General features: G+C 47.4%; 1 protein-coding gene across 4 annotated transcripts in view; it reads left to right on the top strand.

The window, feature by feature from the left end:
- The window catches only part of TSPAN18 (tetraspanin 18), a 182404-nt gene that overhangs the window by 31195 nt on the left and 131400 nt on the right, over positions 1 to 19809 (top strand). For all 4 annotated transcript variants that reach the window (XM_082342346.1, XM_082342342.1, XM_082342343.1 and 1 more), the window contains exon 2: positions 2900 to 2981. The gene's annotated coding sequence lies outside the window, so the exon portion shown is untranslated. The remainder of the gene's footprint in view (positions 1 to 2899; positions 2982 to 19809) is intronic.

Below are 19809 nucleotides of genomic sequence, written 5' to 3'. Positions count from 1 at the left end.
TCTTAGGAGGCATCAGCTGTTGTTAACCCTATTTTCCAGATGAGGAGTTGAGCACAGAATAGCAAGGTCATTTGCTCAAGGTCACAGAGCTAGTTAGAGTTGGACTCAGGATCCCAACCTGTGCCACTTCAAACCTGGGGGCGGCGGGGATCTTTGTACAAAAGCAAGAGCAGGTCTGGGGCCAGAACCATGGGGGCCTCTCCCTTCCACGGCACAAGACAGCCCGGTCAACGGCGACCACCATCACCCAGCCCACCACCTTTCAACGCTGCCTCTTGTCACCCAGCCCCAGTTCCCGTCTTGGCCCTAAACCTTGGGATTCTTTTACCCCCTCCTGGGAGGGCTCCGGGCCTAACATCTGTAGTGACCTCCCTCCCCCACGGAGAGGAGGGGGCTGGAATGAGATCTCAGGGGAAAGGGGGAAGAAATTCCGAGCACAGCTGGTTTCCCTCACACAATGCAGATCTGCTTAAATGGGAATTAGGATTAGTGCTGGATTTTGCCTCTCCTGGCAGGCTGGTAATAAACTAATCTCCTCTTAGTCTGCAGGAAGGCAGAATTCCATCGAAGATGGGAGACAGCTTCAGGCTCGGGAGTGCGAAACCTGAAAAGTAATTTCGTTATTGACGGGCCTTGCCCGCACTGCCAGATGTGCAGCCCGCGGCTCCTTCCCGGCGTGGCTGCAGCCTTTAATTTTGTTAATGTGTAACATTCTCCCAGGCTGCGTGGCTGACAGGCACACTTGACATTAATACGTGTCCTTCGCGGTCCCCAGAGCTCATAAAAGCTCATTATCAGTTCTGAGCCCGTAAATGTAGTTCCCGGCTCAGGTGGGCCGGGAACTGGGAGGTGCTCTGGGGGAGGGGGAGGGGTGGACCTCTGCGTGAGCCGAGAAATAAACTCCTCCCTCATCCGGGGGATGCGACCTCCCAGGCCACCAGGAGGGGAGCAGAAAAGCACCTCTGTAGGCTGAACCCTGGGTTCAAATTTGCATTCAAGCAAAGGGGCTCCTGCCCTGCTATTTGAGGGGAGTTGAGCCAGTATTTTGGGAAGGCAGTTTGCCATACGTGATGTGTGCAGAGCCTCTGCCCGGCGGTCCCACTTCGGGGCATCCGGGCTTTGGAATTGCATGAACTTTTCCACACAGAACTGTGGGCGCCAAGGGGACCGTTGCCGCAAGGTGGTAATGGCCAGAGATGGAAATATCCACATATCCATGGTGGGAGAGGTGAGTGCATTGTGGTCCACACCTCCCATGGGATACTGTGCCGCTGTGAAAAAGACTCCAGGAGATGCATGTGTGCTCACTCGCAGAGGTAGACATGGTATCACTGATAACTGGGGTTGTAGAACATGCGAGGTAAGAGCCCATTTGTGTAAAAAATTGCCACTGTCTGCTTGTGGGCCCCCATGGGCACATGCTTGTGCACACATGTACACACATGTGTGATTACATGTAATATAGCCTACGACGTCATATTACAAAGATTTTGCAGTGGGTTTATCTGTTAAATAGGATGAACAGGTATGGAAAAACTTTCACTTTTGTAGTTAAAAATGAAAATTATATATATATACATCCATATCCGTATGTATATGCACGTGTATGGATATGGTTATGGCTGTATATGTATATGGATGTGTATACGTATCATGAATTCCTCTGACTAGGCTTAGTCTGGCCCATGACACTTGAGGTCCCTTGGGCTGACACTGCCTGGGTGGACGTCTGAGGCAGAGATAGCTAAGTAAAACGAGATCACGTCCTCTGGCCAAGCCCTGTTCCCCGTCAGTTAGCAGGGAGTTCTGAGAACTTCTTTTATGCCCAGGGTACACTGGTGTTGGGATCTACAGGGTAGACCTTGAACTCACTGCTCTCCTGATCGCTCCTCTCCCGCCGTGGAGATGCACTTGCAAGGGACTTGACTTCCCACGGACCTGAGTGTAGCCCTGGCCCTGCCCCTTTTCAGCGGTAAGACCTTGGGTGAGTTAATGCCTCTGAATTCACCATGGCCCATCTCTAAAGTGGCCATACTTTCTCATGGAATTGTTGAGGGCATCGGGATTATTGTAATTATCATTTGAGACAATATGAAACTTGACCAGGGCTTCTACTGTGCCGCCAGGTTGTTGGGAAGGGAAGGATGGTGGTGCTTAGCCCTCCCCGCTCCCACTCCGCTGTGAATTTTTGCCCTTTTGTTGCTCAGCTGGGCATGTGAACAAGCTAGTCCCCTGGGACTGGCCTGAGCCTTGGCTGACAGGTATGTGGCCTGGACATGGTGAATTTGATCCTTCTCCCATGACCTGGGGACTCTTTGTCAAACTGACAGAGAGGAGGCAGGGGTCGGGGGAGAGGCTGGACTTCTGGCCCCTGCACTCTGGGGCTGAGTCGTTTTTTTCACCGCCAAAGATTTCTCCACTTATCTCTTCACAGATACCAGATCTTGAAAATATCGGTCTTCCCCAAAGCCTGCATTCATTAGGTGATGATTAATTCGCTTTTGCATTTTCAAAATGACTCAGAAAGCCTTTTCTCTGCTTGAGGAAAATGGAGTTCCCACACCAAGATGATACTATTCTAGCTAGAAGCAAAGCGACACAATGTGCCGCTGTGGTTACAGCACGCTCCGTGTCATCACAGGGACGTTGTACAGGCTCCTGGGCTGATTTTGGAAGACTGAAAATATGCCCCAGTCCCTAGGCTCTGGGGATGCCATCCTGGGACCCTCTGTGGGGTTGGGTGCTTGCTTCTGTCTTTCTGGCCACGGGGGCTGTGGCTTCTGCGCCTTCAGAGATGGGAGGAGGGAGCGGGTGCACATCTGGACGAAGTGGCCCCCAGAAGCCACATGCCCCCCACACTTGCCTTTTTAAAATGTATTTCTCCCTCTTTTCCTTCTAGAGTTTATCCTGAAGCTACCATCAGAAAGAGACTTCAAGAGAATCTTGACACCCCTGAACGGAAAAGACACGAGTTGAAAGAGGTATGATTGGCGACATGGGAGTGTGGATCTTAACGTATTCAAATACGAGGGTCTAATCTTCTCTCTGCTCCCTGCCCCTCCAGACTCTGCATTTCTGAGTGAGAAAGCTCTCAGCTCGTGCTGGAGGGCAGGGCAGGCAAAGGGCGGCTTTTCTCTTGTCCTCACCCCCAGATGTTTGCTCCGGGATGGGGAGCAAAGGTGAGGGGTGAGGAGACAGAGGCTGATGGGGTCTCACCAGACTGGGTGCCGCCCCACTGACGGGGCCGAAGGTCGTGCTTGGTCCTGAGTCGATCCAGGAAGTGAGGGTTGAAGGGCTGGAGGGAGTGAGCCCTCCAAGGGAAAGCAGAGCTCCTGGGGGATCACGGAGGGTCCCGCCTCTGTCAAGGACCCCTGCCACGCCTCCCCTTCCTCCACACCCACCATGGTCTTGGGATTGTGGTAAAGAAATACCTTCCTGGGGTGATTTCCAGCCCTTCCCTCCCCCCATCCCCTCCCCCCATTCCAGGACTGTCTTTTTTGGATAAAGTTCAAGTCCACAAAGACTAGGATCAATCACCATATTCCATGACGGAATTGGGAACGGAGAAGACTTGGTCTGCTTCTTGGGCTCTGGGAGCTTCTTGGGCTGCCCACAATCCCAGGACTGGTGACGGGCTGGGTCGCCTCAGGGAAGGTTCCTGAATGAGGATCCAGGATATCTGTCCTCTGGCCCAGTCTGTGGCACCATTGTGCCTCAAGAGCCCTTACAAGCCATTTCCCTCATTGGGCCTCATTTTCGCATCTGTAAAGTGGGGCAGCAGTGACTTGAATCTCTGTTCCAGCCCGCAGGTCCTCAGTTGCTGAGGTCCCAAGACCAGGGCTGAGCTGGGGGAAGGGCAGGTGTGGGAGCAGCAGGGAGGCAGAGATGGAGGTGGGGCTTGGGCATGGCTGTGGAGAGGACAGGGGATTTGAAAGCTCTGAGATTTGATTGCCAGTCTTGAGCAGAGGATGACTCAGAGCCTCAGGGGAAAGACCACAGGATCTGAGGCGCAGATGCGACTGTGTTTGAGTCCCAACTAATCAGAAGAGTCAGATTAACCAACACTGACTGAGGGCTTCTCCGTGCCGAGTGGAGGGCTATGTGCAATCCCTCTACCAACAGCCCTGTTATCACCTCCATCTCAGGGAAGAGAAAACCAGGCCTCAGAGAAGTTAAGTGACTTGCTCAAGGTCACACAGCAGTAAGTAATGTGGCTTACTTGAAGCCCCTCCCTGAACTACCCAAGCATTCTTGTGCATTTTGCTTACCAGCTCTATGACTTGAATCTTAAGGTTAAAAAGTCCCTGAAGGCAAATCACCTCTCTGAAATTCATTTCTTGAAAAAAGACATGGAAGTGATTTCTTTCCTAAAATTTTTTTTTAAACGTTGGGCTCTTCGAAAAATCTCCGTGAGTCTTGATTTTCTGATCTCTGAAATGGGAACATCACACTTATTCATGGGGTTGTTTTGGGGAGAAGATGAGATGAGGGAGCTGAAGAAATCTCCCCACACCATCCCTCCCTACAGACCCCCGCCACCAGCCTTCCCCCTCCTGGGGCTGCTGTGAGGGTGGATGGCGTGTACCCACGTTAAAGTGCTGTGCCCAGCCGCCTGATGGCGTTTGCAATTTCAGCTGCCTCTGGTGCCCTTGGTTGGGAAGCACTGGCCACTTTCTGACTCACCGATCTGATATTCACCTGGTCTCTAAGCTCATCCTCTTAACTTTGGATGTGCCCCCTGGCTGGCCGGGATTATTTTAGGCTGGAATCCAAGGCAGGGTGGCCAGGTCCTAGCAGCAGATAAAACAGGGCCATGTCAAGGCCCACCCAAGTGGTCAGTGGCAGAGGAGCAGCGAGGCCGGGGCCTGGGGGGCTTCTCTCACTCCCTCCACAGCGTCTGTGTCCCACAGCTCACCCTGCTCTGCCAGCCGCCTGGGCCATAATCTTCATTGTAAGCCTCCTGGCAGCAGCTGCCCTGATCCCTGCAGGAAGCTATCACCTTATCACAGAGCCTGGATCCCGCCAGGTTTTCTTAGTCAGGAGAAGGCACTGAAGCGAGTCAGAAAAACCTTAACTTCCTTGGGATGTTTCTCCATCAGGGAAAGCCGTGGGCCTCAGACGAGTGGAAAGAATCTCTTTAGGTACAGAAAAAAGCAGCAAGGGGGCCGTTGTTCTTGGTTTACCTTCAGCAGGGCTGCTGAGGGAGCAGAGTAATTTTGCCTGGCCCCTGTTGTTAGTCAGGAAACAGAAATTATAGAGTCACAGGGAGAATCCAAAGATGACTGTCAGCAACGGGCAGACAGGCGTGAGCTGTTGTGGGAAATGTTTGCTGGGGTCTGGTAGCCGGGCTGGTGGAGGCTGAGTCGAAGCTCTGCCCTTCAGTAGCTGTTTGATTCCGGGTGAGTGCTTTGATTGCCTAGAGTCTCAGTTTTCTTATCTATAAAATGGGCAAACAGCATGCACACCCCCCCCCCCACCACCACAAGATGGTTATGAGGGCCAGGAAATCACCAGCGAGATGATCCTGTGTGCTTTGAACGAGGGTAGCCCCCTGGAATAATGTGGGTAGCCTCCCAAGGTGACCTCCTTGAAGAGGCCAGGCTCTTGGGATGTGAAAGCTGGGTGTTTGTGACCACACAGTGCAGTTACCCTGGAGACACATACCTCTCTCTGTGCGTGGTCTAAAAAAGGCCTGAGATGAAGGGCCTGGGTTGTGTCAGCTCTCTGTTCTGACACCCCTGGGGCATGGGGCCATCTCGGGTGTGAACAGTTCTCCCTGAGCCTCTATCCCATGGTTTACACTTCACTCCTGGTGATCTTTCCCGGGCCCTTTCTGTAGGTAATCACTGATCCTCCCCACACCCCAAGAGGCAGGGATTAACAAGCTCTTTTTAAGTGAGGACAACTGAGGTTCAGAAAAGTGGTAAATTAATCCAGGGTTCACCTCTAAAAAGCAGCAAGGTTAGGACCCAGACATGGGGCTCCTGCCCTAAGGATAGTGTGTTTACCATAGCCACCCACGGCACCCACAGTGCCCGCAAAGGCTCCACACCTACAGAGGTGCCCTGTGTGTGTCCACGGGGACTCCCCACAGCACTGCAGTGGCTCCCCCTGGTGCCCACAGAGCCACCTACGGCATTCGCGAAGCACCCCCAGGAACTCACAGCATCACCCCATGGCATTCATGGTGGCCCCATGTGTCCCCAGAGCACCCCGCATGCCTGCAGTGACAGCCCACAGCTCCCATGGTCGCACGGCTCCTGCGTTCTCCACCCAGCCTTGCATGGAGTTTGGAGGTCAGGCAGAAAGGGGAGTCCCTTGATGCTTTTATCTCCCCAGCCAGCCCTCTATAGCAGGCTGAGCAAATGAGTGAAGGCAACTTTTAGGAGGCCTCTGGATTGTCCTCCTGCTGAGATCTGACAGTGGGAAGCAGGTGGCTGGTGGGGGTGGGTGGTGGTGAAGGAGGCCTGGCTGCCACCACAGCAGAGCCTCTACCTACTTATCTATTTTTCCTTTTGTTGCTTGTACTTTTGGTGTCATAGCTAAGAATCCATTGGCAAATCCAAGGTCATAAAGATTTACTCTGTGTTTTCTTCTAAGAGTTTTAAGGCTTTAGCTCTTATATTTAGGTCATTGATTCATTTTGAGTTAATTTTTGTATATGGTGTGAGGTAGGGGTCCAGCTTCATTCTTTGGCCTATGGATATCCAGTTACTCCAGGACCACTGTTGAAGAGACTGTTTTTCCCCATTGAATAATCTTGGCAACCTTGTTGAAAATCCATTGGCCATAGATGTATAGGTTTATTTCTGGATTCTCAGTTCTATTCCACTGGTCCATATATCTATTCTTATGCCAGTACCATGCTGTTTTGATTACTGTTGCTTTATGTGTAACTTATGGAGAAGTATTATTATATTTTAAAGCTCCCCAGGTGATTCCAATGTGCAACCGAGGTTTTGCACTACTGGTGTTTAGAGGAAGATGAGGCACAGTTAGGGAGGCTGGTTGAGAGGCTGCTGGAATGATCCAGGGCAGTGCAGGGTGGAGAGGATGTGGCCCTGAACTAAAGCTTCAATTGTGGGGGTGAAGAGGCCATGAGAGAGTTGAAAGAGGTTAGTGAGGGAGACATCCTGATTCTCCTTGATTACGGGAAGGCTTTAGAGATGCCGAAGGTGAGAACAGAAGCCAGTGGTCCAGGTGAGCTTGATTAACCTCTTACCCACCCCAGTGTGATTTGGAGGAAGACCTGAGTCCCAGTTCAGCTCTGCTCCACTGTGTGACCTTGGGCAAGTTGCTCAACCTCTCTGAGCACCTCCATTGCCTCTGTAAGGTGAATTGATATTCTCTGCCTGCTCATTCAGAGAGTTGGGTGTGGGTCAAGTGGGTCAGCTCTGCAAAGGCTGGAAGGGACTTAAAGGCCTTGGCAGATTCTTGGCGGAGAATGCTTGGCAGATTCTCCACCCCAAAGTTCCTGCCAGGTGGTTGTCAGTATCTGCCCAACCAGGGACTTGAGGCTCATAGCCTCCATTGCAGCCTGTGCTGCCTTGGGCCACCTTGGGCTGTCTCTGACAGGTCAGCATGTCTCCTTGTGCTGCGCTGAAATCTATTTTCTTGTACCTTCCATCTTCTTGCCCCGAATCTGCTTTGTGGGGCTGAAGGGAACAAGCATCACCCCTTTCCCTCCCGGCCGTTCTCCTGTATCCCCATCCCACACCTTCTCATCTTCTGAGTGCAGGGTCATAGTTACCTCTGCCTCTCTCTGAGGATGCAGGTCTAGGTGCTCTCTGGACTTCTTGCTCTCTTGACCCTCTTCTGGGTGGACTCTGGCCTGAACTTGGCACTCTCATAGTTCAGCCCTCAGAGCTGAGGCCAGAGCTCCAGCTGTGTTCTGAGTCCAGCCAAGGTGGGTGAGACCATCATCTCCCTCAGTCCAGAACTTTTATGTCTGTTCATGGAGCTGAGGTGGCATTGGGATCCAGTGATTCCCGCATCCTGTTTGGACTCAAGCTCCCATCTTTTCATTGACCAAGTAGAAAAGGGATTCACTCTTGCTACTTACATCACATTTCCATGCATTATTTATAAATCATAAAGCAGGTTAATCTAGGAGGGAGAGCATAGCTTTGGTATTAGATGAATTTCAGGGCTATGTCTTAGCTGGGGCAGATGAACTCAGTTTACTCTCCTGTTAGATGAAGATAGTCATTACAACTGCAGGCTTCATGGTCAAGATTAAATGAGGCGATGGATATCAAGTGTGTAGCCCACTGCCCAGGAAGAAGACAACATTCCAGGAAGTGGTGGATCTCATTACCTGTGTCGTCCCAGTACCACCCTTCCTTTTTGTCCAATTCTGACTGATGGGGCACAAGCCCTGAGTTTAAGGGCAGGAAGGGGTAGCAGCCCCAGGCCTCGTCTCCCTCCTGGCTTCCCCCTCGCTCTCTGGGACACGTGTGTGAGGGGACAGGGTGACAGGTTCTCACCACCCCAGTTTCCTGCTTACTCAGCTCAAAGTCTGCCAGAACTTTCTGGTCTGGGGCCAGCCCTGTGTCCATATGTGACTCATGACAGCAACCTGGTCCTTCTCTGCCCTCTAGAATATTGTCCATCCCAAACCTTTTCCTTCTTTTCTTTTTCAAGTTGTTTTAAATTTGCACAAGAAGCTTCATCCCAGGACCACACACCCATCGTCCCTGATGGGAGGCTCAGCCGGTGGAGCTTTTCCCTCCGAGCTGCCCCCTCTCCCTGACCTGGTCGGCTGTGAGAGCAAGGCCAGACCACCCCCTCACTCTGTGGGGTGACCACTACTTAACATCATGGAGAGATAATAATAAGTCTAAACTTCCTCTTCTAAAGAATGAGCAAATCATTGTTTTTCTGTTCATGCAGCAAAAATTAGCAAAACATGCCCTTAAATGGCTTTATTATTTTTTTTAAGTAATGACATATATACACATTGTGAATCACAGCTGAAGAACTTTCAAACAGCCAGATGTGGCAAAGAGGGAGGGAATAGAAACCCTATTTTCAGATGCATGTCAGCATCAGAGAGGGGAAGTGACTTGCCCGAGGTCACACAGCTATGGAGTGGTAGAGAGGGGCTCAGTCTGTGAGTCTTCTGACCTGGACTGGTGATCATTCTGCTGCACCCAGCTGCCTCTTTTATTAGTTAAAAGTGTAAAATAATGTATTTTAATTTATAGCCTACAAATAAAGGAAGAAGTCCAAACTGCCTGGCAGTGATGCTTTGGTGGTTGTGGTAGTGTATTATCTGAGAAGAAATGAAGGGGGCCATTCCTTGTGCTTTGGGGTTTGCCGAGCTGTCTTCCCTTTCTGGGCCATGGTCAGGGCTAAGTTATGAAAGAAAGGCACTGTGGGATGGAGGAAGGAGATTGGGCTGTGGACTCTGAAGCTTTTTTTTTTTTTTTTTTTAATAGACTATTTTCTAGAGCAGTTTTAGATTCACAGCAAAATTGAGGGGAAAGTGCAGGGAATTCTCACATTCTCTGTCTCTATATACATCCCTACACACATGTGCAGCCTCCCACACTACTGACATTCCGCACCCGGTGGCACATGCATTACAATTGATGAACCTACACTGACACATTGTTATCACCCAAAGCCCATAGTTTATACTGTGGTTCTCTGTTGGCGTTGTACATTCATTCAATAGTTGTTTTTTTTTTTTAATTAATTAATTAATTTATTTATTTTTGGCTGTGTGGGGTCTACGTTTCTGTGCCAGGGCTTTCTCTAGTTGCGGCGAGCGGGGGCCACTCTTAATCGCGGTGCGCGAACCTCTCACTATCGCGGCCTCTCTTGTTGCGGAGCACAGGCTCCAGACGCGCAGGCTCAGTAGTTGTGGCTCACGGGCCTAGTTGCTCTGCGGCATGTGGGATCTTCCCAGACCAGGGCTCGAACCCATGTCCCCTGTATTGGCAGGCGGATTCTCAACCACTGCACCACCAGGGAAGCCCCATTCGATAGGTTTTGACAAATGGATAATGACATATATCCACCATTATAGTATCATACGAGTAGTTTCACTGCTCCGCCAATTCATCCTTCCCTCCCTACTAAGCCCCGGCAAAGCACTGATCTTTTTACTGTCTCCATCATTTAGCCTTTTTCTTCATGTCATAGTGTTGGAATCATAGAGTATGGAGCCTTTTTATTTATTTATTTTTTATTTATTTATTTTAAAAAAATATATATTTATTTATTTATATTTGGCTGCATCAGGTCTTAGCTGTGGCATGTGAGATCTTCATTGAGGCACGCGGGATCCTTCGTTGTGGCGCCTGGGCTTCTCTCTAGTTGTGGCACACGGGCTCCAGAGCGTGCGGGCTCAGTAGTTGCAGCATGTGGGCTTAGTTGCTCCATGGCACGTGGGATCTTAGTTCCCCGACCAGGGATCGAACCCGCATCCCCTGCCTTGGAAGGCGGATTCTCAACCACTGGACCACCAGGGAAGTCCCTGGAGCCTTTTTAGATTGGCATTTTTTCACTTAGTAATATACATTTAAGGTTCTTCCATGTCTTTTCATGTTTTGATAACTCCTTTTTTTCCCCTATTTTTTTGTTTGTGGTAAAATATATACATAACAGAATTTAATGTTTTAACCATTTTAAGTGTACAGTTTGGTGGTATTAAGTGCATTCAAACTGTGGTGCAACCGTCACCACCATCCATCTCCAGAACTCTTTTCATCTTGTAAAACTGAAACTATACCCATCAAACAATAACTTCCTATTCCCTTCTTCCAGCCCCTGGCAACCCCCATTCTACTTTCTGTCGCTGTGATTTTAACTACTCTAAGTACCTATGTAAGTGGAATCATACATTATTATCTTTTTTACTGCTTATTTCACTTAGTGTAATATGCCCAAGGTTTATCCATGTTGTAGCGTATGTCAGAATTTTCTTCCTTTTTAAAGCTGAATAATATTTCTCAGTATGTGTAAACCACATTTTGCTAATTCATTCATTTGTTGATGGACACTTGGATTGCATCCACATTTTAGCTACTGTGAATAATGCTAAGTTCATTTCTTTTTAGCACTGAATAGTATTCCATTGTCTGGTTGTACTACAGTTAGTTTATCCATTACCTACTGAAGGACATCTTTTTTGCTTTCAAGTTTTGGCAATTATGAATAAAGCTACTATAAAACTTCTGCAGGTTTTGGTGTGGACATAAGTTTTCAACTCATTTGAGTAAATACCAAGAAGCACAACTGCTGTATTGTACAGTAAAAGTATGTTTAAATTTGTGAGAAACTGCCAAACTGTCTTCCAAAGTGGCTATACTGTTTTGCATTCCCACTAACAATGAATGAGAGTTCCTGTTGTTCCACATCTTTGCCAGGATTTGGTGTTGTCAGAGTTTTGGATTTTGGCCATTTTTATAGGTATATAGTGGTATCTAATGTTGTTTTAATTTGCAATTCCCTGATCACATATGGTGTAAAGCATCTTTTTATACGCTATTTTCCATCTGTGTATCTTTGGTGAGTTGTCTGTTCAGGTCTTTTGTCATTTTTAAATTGGGTTATTTGTTTACTTATTGTTGAGTTTTATAATGCAAGTTTACAAATTTACAAATTCTTTGCATATTTTGTATAATAGTCCTTTACATATATCTTTTCCAAACATCTACTCCCAGTCTGTGGCTTCTTATTCTCTTGACAATGTCTTTCACAGAGCAGAATTTAAAATTTTAATCAAGTCTAGCTTACCAATTATTTCTTTCATGGATTATGATGTTGTATCTAAAAAGTCATTGCCATACCCAAAGTCGTCTACATCTTTCTCCTGTGTTATCTTTTAGGAGTTTCATGGTTTTGTGTTTTACTTTTAGGTCTGTGATCCATTTTGAGTTAATTTTTTTGTTGGTTATAGTATCTGTGTCTAGATTAGTTTTTTTTGCATGTGGATGTCCGGTTGTTGCAGCACCATTTGTTGAAAAGACTACTTCTTCTACACTGTATTACCTTTGCTCCTTTGTCAGAGATCAGTTGACTGTATTTATGTGGGTCTATTTCTGTGCTCTCTATTCTCTTCCGTTGATATAGTTGTCTATTCTTTTGCCAATACCACACTGTCTTGATTACTATAGCTTTATAGTAAGTCTTGAAGTTGTGTAGTGTCAGTCTTCTGACTTTGTTCTTCGCCTTTAATATTGTGTTGGCTATTCTGGGTCTTTTTCCTCTTTATAAAACTTTAGAATCAGTAGCTGATATCCACAAAACAACTTGCTGGGATTTTGATTGAGGTTGTATTGAATCTATAGGTCAGGTTGGGAAGAACTGACATCTTGACAATATTTAGTTTTCCTATCCATGAACATGGAATACTCTCTAATTATTTATTTCCTCTTTGATGTCTTTCATCATAGTGCTGTAGTTTTTCCTCATACAGATCTCGTACATATTTTGTTAAATTTCTACCTTGTTTCATTTCTTTTGGTGCCAATGGAAATGTATTATTATTTTTGTTAAATTTCAGATTCCACTTGTTCATTGCTTGTGTATAGGGGAGCAATGGACTCTTGTATTCTAAACTTGTATCCTGAAACCTCACTTTGCTGTAAATACTTATTAGTTCCAAGAGGTTTTTTTTTGTCATATCTTACAGATTTTATACGTAGACAATCATGTCATATGTGAACAAAGGCAGTTTTATTTCTTCCTTCCCAATCTGTAAAATTAAAACACCTGTAAAAATTTAAAAAGCTTCCTTCCCAATCTGTGAAAGTAAAAAACCTATGTCTTATTGCATTAGCTAGGACTTCCAGTACAGTACTAAAAAGCAGTGGTGAGAGTTGTCGCATTGTTCCTAATGCGAGAGTTTCTAGTTTCTCACCATTAAGGATGATGTTAGCTGTAGGTTTTTTGTAGATATTCTTTATCAAGTTGAGGAAATTTCCCTCTATTTCTAGTTTTCTGAGAGTCTTATCATACATGAGTATTGGATTTTGTCACATGCTTTTTCTGTATCTATTAATATGATCATGTGATTTTTCTTCTTTAGCCTTTTGATATAACGGATTACATTAACTGATTTTTGAATGCTGAACCAGTCTTGCATACCTGGGATAAATCCCACTTGGCCGTAGTATATAATTCTTTTTATACTTTTTTCATTTCTATTTGCTAATATTTTGTATTTTGTTGAGGATCTTTGCATCTATGTTCATAAGAGATATGGTCTGTAGTCTTCTTTTCTCGGAATGTCTTTTTTGGTTTTGGTATTAGGTTAATGCTGGCCTCATGGGATGAGTTGGGAAGTATTTTTTCTGCTAATATTTTCTGGAAGAGATTGTTGCAAATTGGTACACTTTCCTCCTTAAATGTTTGATAGAATTCACCAGTGAACCCATTTGGGCCTGATGTTTTCTCTTTTGAAAGGTCATTAATTAGTGATTCAACTTGTTTAGTAGATACAGGCCTATGATTGTCTATTTCTTCTTGTATGAGTTTTGGCAGGTTGTGTCTTTCAAGGAATTGGCCTATTTCATCTAGGTTATCAAATTTATGGGCATAGGATTATTCAAAGTATTCTTTTATTTCCCTTTTCATGTTTGTGGGAACTATAGTGATGTCCTCTCTTTCATTTCTGATGTTAATAATTTGTATCTTCTCTCCTTTTTTCTTAGCCTGCCTAGAGGCTTTTTTATTTTTATCAATTTTCTGAAAGAACCAGCTTTTGATTTTATTGATTTTCTCTATTGATTTCCTCTCCTTTGAAGCATATGTTTTAATCTGTCACTGTCTGAGGGATCTTGAGGGTAAATCCCTTCTATTCTCTGTCTCAGTTTCCACATCTGCAGAATGGGTATTGTGGCAACAATACTTAGCCCAGTGTTAGTTTGAGGGCAGATATCAAACGTGAGTCCACATTCATTGATTCAATAAGTATTTGTTGAGCCCCTACTATGTACCAGGTTTTGCTCTACATTCTAGGAATATCATAGTGAACAAAAGAACAGAGTCCCTGCCCTCGCGGAGCTTGGCTTCTAGTTGCAGGAGACAGAGATCAAACAAACTGAATGTCAGGCAGTATTAGAGGCAGGAAGGGACAGAGAGTGGCCAGGGCTGTGCTATTTCGCATAGTGGGTGCTTGGAAGGCCTTCCTGATCAGATGTCATTTGAGCAGAGACCTGCAGGCAGTGAGGAATGAGCCTTGACTTCATCTGGGGGAAGAGCCTTCCCGGCGAAGGGAACAGCAAGAATAAGGGCCATTAAGCAGGCAGGCGGCTGGCATGTTGGAGAACCAGCAAGGAGGCCAGGGTACTAGAGGGAAGGAGGTAAGGAAGGAGAGGCCAGGAGGGAGCTGCCAGCCAGGTGAAGACTTTGGATTTTGACTCTGAATATGATGGGAAGCCAGTAAACAAGGAAGAGACAGGATCGAATATACATTTTACCAAGATCACTCTGGCTGCAGGGTGGAGGACAGACCACAGGGGACAACGAGACCGGGGTGGAGACTGATGTTAGAATCCAGGCAAGAGATGAGGTGATTTGGAAGAACAAAATGGTGGTGGAGGTGCTTCGAAGCCAAAACATTCATCGTCTGTTTTGAAAGTAGAGCTGAAAGACTCACTGATGGGGTGGAAGAGAAAGAGAGGTGTCAAGGGTGACCGTAGAGTTTTGTAAACAGAGGAGCCTGGGTGGCTAGGCTTTGGAGGAGTCTAAGGAGAACATACTGAGTTCTCTTTTGAGGCATTTTAAGTTGAGACATTTATCTATCCAAATGGACGTGGCAAGAACTTGGATGGAGATACAAACCTAGAGTTCAGGGGTGAGGTCTGGGCTGGAGAGACAAATTTGGGAGCCATCAGCTTATAGAGTATTTCAAGCCTTAGTGCTTAATGAGACCCCCTGGGGGTGAGTGTAGATGGAGAAGATGATTGGGGAGTGTAGGGTCTTGGAGAACCTGTAGAAGGTGCCCACTGGTTGCTACCTGGAGCTGCCCTGAGGGTGGCCCATCCAGGACACCAGGGTGAACAGATATTTTTGCATTGTCCTGGGAACTGTTCCAGAAGAGAAGCCAGCTGCAAGAGCAAGCCCGGGCTTAGCCTGCCCTGAAGGCGGGCGTTGTTCAGCTGTCAGTGACCAACATAAAATAGAACAGGAGCAGCAGGACATATCTAGGATATTCAACACCTGGGGAAGATGGCTTTTTAACACCTGTCATCTCTATACAACAAAATTATTTTCAGTAACAGTGGTGAAGTAAAACCAATTCTAATAATGGCCAGAAAAGAAAACAGTGAACCTTTCCCTTTAGTGGACTTCGTATATAGAACCATGCCAGTCAAAAAACAAACAGACATTACAGTGCAAAAAATGGGGAAAAAAGTAATGGGTTCATACTTGTTAATTACATTAATGTATATTTTGAAAAAAGAGAAAAAATACACAAAGTTCCAAAAGAGTGAACCCCACAAGGTTGGGAGAATGAACAGAGGTGGCGGCCTTGGCAATAACCCGTTTCTGTTTCCTCATCCTTACAATCACTGCGCTGTCATTGCCTAGTTAAAATCTACTGTTTAACTGTGAGAATATCTGGTGGCATAGGGAGTGGAGCTATGTTGAAAGAGGACTCCAGCGATTCTGAGTCCTTATTCTCACAATGAACGTGTGTAGCAGAATTGGCTTGTGTTGGGGAATAAGTGGGTGTTCTCTGAACTAACGTCCATGTAAACACAATGTTTTTAAAGGTCAAGTAATAAAAATGTGCTCATTTGAAGCTTCCACACATATTATTAAAACTCAGCTGTGATTACAGCTATTGTTTAGAACCTGGAGCAACAGGATTTTTTTTTAAGGCAGTATGTTTTATCACTGACATTGTTTAGAATTGTCAGCTTTCAGTCGGTTTTTTTTTTTTTTATTTTTAGAATAACTCTAGGATGATGTCATGGTTGATGCCTTGAAATTGTGAATGGCTTTTTTTTAAATTAATTAATTAACTTATTTTTATTTTTGGCTGTGTTGGGTCTTCGTTTCTGTGCGAGGGCTTTCTCTAGTTGCGGCAAGCGGGGGCCACTCTTCATCGCGGTGCGCGGGCCTCTCACTATCGCGGCCTCTCTTGTTGCGGAGTACAAGCTCCAGACGCGCGGGGTCAGTAGTTGTGGCTCACGGGCCTAGTTGCTCCGCGGCATGTGGTATCTTCCCAGACCAGGGCTCGAACCCGTGTCCCCTGCACTGGCAGGCGGATTCTCAACCACTGAGCCACCAGGGAAGTCCCTTTCAGTCGGTTTTATATTTGTTTTTAAATTCCCTACAGGCAATTCATCCCCTATGGACCCTGCGCAGACCGCTCCCACTGCCCCGCCCTTGGGAGATGTTTCCACGAGGGTCGTTGGGCGATGGAGGGGTGGGGGGAGCGGAGAACTCTGAGGAGGAGACCCTGTGGGCTGGTCCCGCAGGATGGCCAGCTAGTTTCCAGGTGGGCATAGGTGCAGAAAGGCCTTCCAGGTGTCCAGTACACACTGAAGAGGGAGGCAGGATGGAGCCTGGTGTCCTGGGGGACCCTGAGTAGGTTGGCATTAGGCTCTAGTTCCTAAAGGCCACCCTGGTTCTGAGCACCATCTGTGCACAGAGTTTAGTATTACAGAGAGTCGGGCACCGAAAGCTTCATCCGTGGGTGACAGTTTGCCTTGGTGGATGTGAGGCTACATCCCTCCTGGGGACACACCTGGCCCTGCCCAGTGGGATCCCTACCCTCTCTCCCTCCCTTTCTCTCCTTCCCTTTCCCTTTCAGCAGAGCAGTCCGTGAAGACAGCCGTTCTAATGAAAAATCTCATAAATACCAGGAGATAAGCATCCAGGACTTTGGGTTTTTATCTCTTCCAAGACTTCCTGGAGAGCCTTCTTGGTAGGAAATATACCTTCAGAGCTGAGATTTTCTCCCGGGCTTCAAAGATGGGGCTGGCTTCTTAGGAACACAACATCTGTTTAAACTGAACTTGAACCGAGAGGCAGGCGCGTCCCACGGGAGGGGGACAGGGCAAAGCAGGAGGGTGCAGAATCTGCTGTCTGTCTCTGGGGGAAGCTCCGCAGGCCTGTTCCTCCTTCTGGCGGTGCATCCCCCTGCTGGGCAGTGGCTTTGGGTAAATGCAGAGCACTGCGGGGCAGGGGGTCTCAGACCTGCGGCTGTGTGCTGCCTGCTCTCCAAATAGCACCCAGGCCCATGATTGTGGAGACCTCCTCAGCCAGGAGAGGGAGCGAGGAGACCCAGGGCGATGGAGTGGCTCCTCCAGCCTGGGAGGTCCCCTTGGGCCCCAGGAGCCCCTTTCCAAGTGCTGATTTCCCAGCTCTTGGCATTTGTGCTGACACATCCTCCCTCTCTCCCTCCCTTTCTTCCTTTCTTTTTCCCTCCATCATTCACTGAGCGTCCACTGGGATGCAGGGATTAAAAATTCCCAGTCCTCGACTTCAATGAGCTCAAAATCTGATAGAACAGCCTGATTCCTCTCAAAGATAAGAAAAGTCGAGCCCTTTGTGTGCTTGGGCGTGTGTACCAGTGCACGCTGTTATTGTTAAGGCCGTAAAACAACATTACAGAGAGCTTGGAAAATGAAGGGAAGAGAAATCATTCAGTGCCCCTCTCAGGACAAGAGGCCCATTCGTTTCCTGCTTTTGTTCCCACTCAGGAGCGCGTTCGGCAGAGATGCCTCCAGAAAGGCCGCTGAGTTCGGCTTCCTGCTTTTCTTTGCGCACCAGCTCCCGCTGCAGAACAATCGCGTAGTACTCCTTCCTGGGCAGCACTGGGTTAGGGGCCCCCCTCTGTGGGCATGCAGCTTGCTTCCAATGTCCACCAATGTTAGATGCTAGATGCGTGCCTCCTGGAAACGGTCGCTAGGTTAGCAAATAAAACTACAGGACGCCCAGGTAAATTTGAACTTTGTATAGCCAGTGAATCATTTTTTAGTGCGAGTATATCCCATCAGTATTAGTCCCATGGACTATTTGGGACATAAGCTAAAACATTATTTAGTGTTTATCTGAAATTCAAACTTCACTGAGCATCCTGGATTTTATCTGGCAACTGCGTGCCTGGAGTGTCTTGTGGCGTGTGGGTATTCAATGCTGCGTTATTTAACGATACAGAAAACTAGCTGCTGCTATGTTTTCTTTCCTATTTCATGGGGGGAACACTCTCCCTAACTTGAATCTATCCTTTTTTGCTCTTGATCGTGCCTCCCCGACAACTCTGATCTCCACGGCTCTGTGGCTTAACACACTTGGAGGTCAAGGAATCCAGCCCCTGTGGTCCCTCTGAGCACATCCTCTCCCCAGCCTTTTTCTAGAAGCTTCCAAGGACTGCAGATGTTTGGTTTGCTTTGTGGAGAGAGGAGGAGGGGCTGGTGGGAGGTGTGAATTAGCACTCCCCCTTGGGCCCGAGGAACTGCTTCCTCCAGAGCCCACCAGCTCCTTTGGCAGCCACGGATATAGGCAGTGTACTCGCCTTTGCCCTGTTAGAGAGAGCAAAGGTTTGAGGATGTTGATCCAGGGCTGCAAACCCACAGAGGTTTATGACATCCTTCTCTCCATCAATGAACTTATTTTTCATTCTAAGGCAGCTTCAGGGAATAAAAATATAAATCGAAGTGGCAGACAGTAAAGAAAAAAAATGATTGACTGGAGAGTGGGAAGACAGAGTGATGCCTTGTGGTTAAATGGATTTTCTGTTTAACTGAGGGTTAAGTAGAAAACTCATTTTGATTCATCCTCTGCTCTTGCAAATCTTTCTGAAATGTATTAGGCTGCTCCCTGGTTTTCCTAAGTGCACCATAATGACCATAATTGAATCTCTTTGCTGGCAGAGCATCCTGTGGGCGTCGGGGTGCGCTGTTGTAAATGTCAATCCTCTAGGTGCGGCCAGGACTTGGGCTTTAGAGCCTGCGGCGTAGGCTGTGTGCTGTGCAGTGGCCTTTCCTTCACTTTCGCTACTGTCTCACTCTGTCTTCCCAGCCGCCCTGGGCTGGGGCTCAGGAAAGGACCATTTTAGAGATGTGGAAACTGAGGTCCACCAGGTGAAGGACTTGCTCCAAGTCACTCTGGCTGGTAGAGGAGCTGGGCCTGAAGCCAGTAGAGGTGGCGATGGTGAGTTGGTCTGGATTCAAATACTGGCTCTCACTTCCTGGCTGGAAGAAGACCATTAAGCTTCATGAGCCTTGGTTTCTCCATCTGTGAATTGGGCATAATAACCTTTCCTTACAAAGCTGCTGATGAGATTAAGTGAGGTAATCATGTGGGTGGGCTGCATACCTGGGCCTTTATATATTTAAAAGAAAAACAGCACACACACTCCCTTACCCCCAAAAGTCCCACTCACCCTGGTCCTGAGACCCTGCGTCCAGCTTCTTTCCACTTTGCTGTCCTTCCTCCTCTGTGCGCTAGTCATTTTGCGAGACTCCAGGGCCAGAATGTCTGGGTTTGAATCCTGACTCCATCTCCCACTCCCTGTGTGGCTGTATTTCTGGGCCTCAGTTTTACCATCTATAACATGGGGATAATAGTAACCTGCCTCCTAGGGCTGCCATGAGGATTAAAAGCAAGAGAGCTTGTCCAGGCCAGTGCTATGCAAGGATTTGCCATTGTCCTTCTAGGACTTGCTTAAGTGAGTCCAGGTTCACCAGTCTCTCAGGATTTGGTCCTTATCCTGAGCATGTTAACAGGAGTGGGCTTTGGGCCCAAGCTCCCTCTTGGTGCCCCAGGAGCTTGAACGGTCAGTCTAGGGAGAAGGAAAGAGCCCCACTTTCTTCCTGCCATTGTCTGGCTTACGTTTAC

This window comes from Balaenoptera borealis (assembly GCF_965194805.1).
Source record: "Balaenoptera borealis genome assembly, chromosome: 11".
NCBI classification, from domain to species: Eukaryota; Metazoa; Chordata; class Mammalia; order Artiodactyla; family Balaenopteridae; genus Balaenoptera; species Balaenoptera borealis.
Note: the sequence above shows the minus strand (reverse complement) of the source record. Positions and strands in the feature narration are given on the sequence as shown.